The sequence below is a fragment of the Octopus bimaculoides genome, chromosome 1 (assembly GCF_001194135.2).
Source record: "Octopus bimaculoides isolate UCB-OBI-ISO-001 chromosome 1, ASM119413v2, whole genome shotgun sequence".
Classification (NCBI taxonomy): Eukaryota; Metazoa; Mollusca; class Cephalopoda; order Octopoda; family Octopodidae; genus Octopus; species Octopus bimaculoides.
The window spans coordinates 183880045-183882526 of NC_068981.1; positions in this window are offsets into that span (position 1 = coordinate 183880045).

The following is a 2482-nucleotide window of genomic DNA, read 5'->3' on the forward strand; positions in this document are numbered from 1 at the left end:
AGAGTAAACATCACGGGTAATTTGCTTGACTAAACCTTCGGCAATGCTCCAGCATGGTCACAGTCAATTTTTGAAAAACAAGGGGGGAATTCACGGCGGTGTTCAGTGAACAAATTAAACACACTACCCAGCAATGACTAAAACGCGAACCGATCAAGTTTATACATTATTTACAATTGACGGATATTTGTCCTCATCTTGTTTGTTGTTAACACGTTTCGGCTGATATACCCTCCAGCCTTCATCAGGTGTCTTGGGGGGAAATTTCGAACCTGGGTTCTCATTCCTAAGGTATTTTTCGATGTTATTGTTATTATTTCGTTATTTAATGAAGGCTGGAGGATATATCAGCCGAAACGTTGTGTTAACAACAAACAAGATGAGAACAAATATCCGTCAATTGTAATATTAAACTGGATCAAGTTTATGTATAATTTTTCTTCTTATATGTTTGTTTCCTTTTACACAATATTAAAACAATGGCGAAAAATTTTCTGAAGCAGCACCCCCCACTAATTTTATCTACGAGCCGCCACTAGTAGAGGGGCAGAAACAGGTGTCTGGCTGTAGAAGAGAAATATGGTTACCCCAGTCAGAGAGAGAGAAAGAGAGATGGTGGTAATTTTCCATGACATACTCTCAAAGTACAAAGCTATGAATGTAAATGGAAGGTAAAGGTTTGCCCATGGTGCATGAATAAGGAGTTGGATTCTCTCGGTTTCCACCAACCAAGTCCATTCACAAGGCTTTGGTCGGTCCGAGGCTATAGTAGAAGACACTTGCTCAAGGTGCCACGCAGTGGGACTGAACCCGGAACCATGTTAATGGGAAGCAAGCTTCTTAACACACAGCCACGCTTTTTTTTTTCTTGTATTATTGATATTTAATCCCTGGTCAACTCAAAGTATTATTATTTTCTGCTTTTATTTGTATGCAATTCAGGGCCACTTATCCTTCGTTTTTTCAGACGATAGGATGTGATTTGAAGGGGATTTGTCTGCTATTTCTGGCAAGCTCAGCGACCACATAGAGGTCTCCTTAGTTGGTTCCGTTATCGTTAGAGGAAGGAAAAATAGGGCCCTGTAATAATAATGATGATGTGGGCGGTAGCGGCGGCGGCGTTATGTGCCGAAGACTTCACTCCATCGAGGACCCACTCTACCGAGGACCCACTCAATTGCTGTTATTCTGGATATCAGCTTACATAAAGATAAAGCAAAATTCACCACTCATCTTTCACCACTTCATGCTTTCTTCACCTCCTCCTTCTACCCGGTCTGAGGTATTGATATTTTTTTTAACGTCCCTCTCAAATTCCAGTTTATGTTCCTCCGTCCCTCAGATTTCTGACCTTCCCCCCACCTCATCATTACTTGTTGACAGTCGAGGCACCAACACCCCTTTCTCTTTCGTGCTCCGCTCTTACAAGACGGACAACACTCCCCCCTCCTCACATTCACAAAAAAATACGTTCACACACAACACACGCACTCACTCTCACACATACACTAGCACGCGCTTATACACACACACACACACACACACACAGAGCAAAAGTTCCAACAACGACATAAACTTTGCTCTGTATGAACTTCTCTCATTTGTAATTTTGTAATTTTCATACATACATACATACACAATACTCCGTTTCCTCACATACACATATATATTTACACACACACACACACACATCTTCGTACTCTATATATACCAAATAAAAAAAAATTAGGATCTTTTCAATCTGTATCGTTCCAATTTTAGAATATGTACCGCCGTAGCTAGTACGAAGGATCTTTTCAATCTGACTGACTATGTTGTGTATATATCTCTCAGAGTATTGTTGTTTTTGTGGTTTTAGCCCTGGGTCAAACCTGACTAGGCAAACAAAGACGATCTTGTCATGATTATCCCGGCATTTTTAGGTAGTGTGTATCAAATACTCCATCATTAAGTGTTTGAGAGGCAATAGACTCTGATTTGAGGAAGGGGTAGCAGCTATTTCTAGCGTGTCGGGGGACGACGAGAAGCTCTCTCTCTCTCTCTCTACCTAAATCTCTATCTCTTTCTTTCGTGCGTGCGTATGTGTGTGTAAGAGAGAGAGAGAGAGAGTATTGATCGTAACATGAAAGTCAACATACAGATTAGAATATATACAGACGTATGCATGAATGTCAGTCAAAATAATTTCGGATTCACTACTCTGTGAATGTAAAAGGTACTACTCTGTACCAGCGTAATATTGAATATTGCCTGAAGGATTCTTATACACAGATAAAAATACACCAAAGTGTCAATGAAACAGACGATGTTTCGGTTCATCCACAACTAATATTTATTTCTGTATTGCCCACAGGGAGCTAAACAGGTGTGAAAACACCCAGTTCGTTCGGTGTCGTCATCTGCTAGGAATCTGAGACATCGATGTTTCGAGTTTTTTGACTCTTGTCAATGAGATGTACCTAAGAATTTTATATAAAGCTAC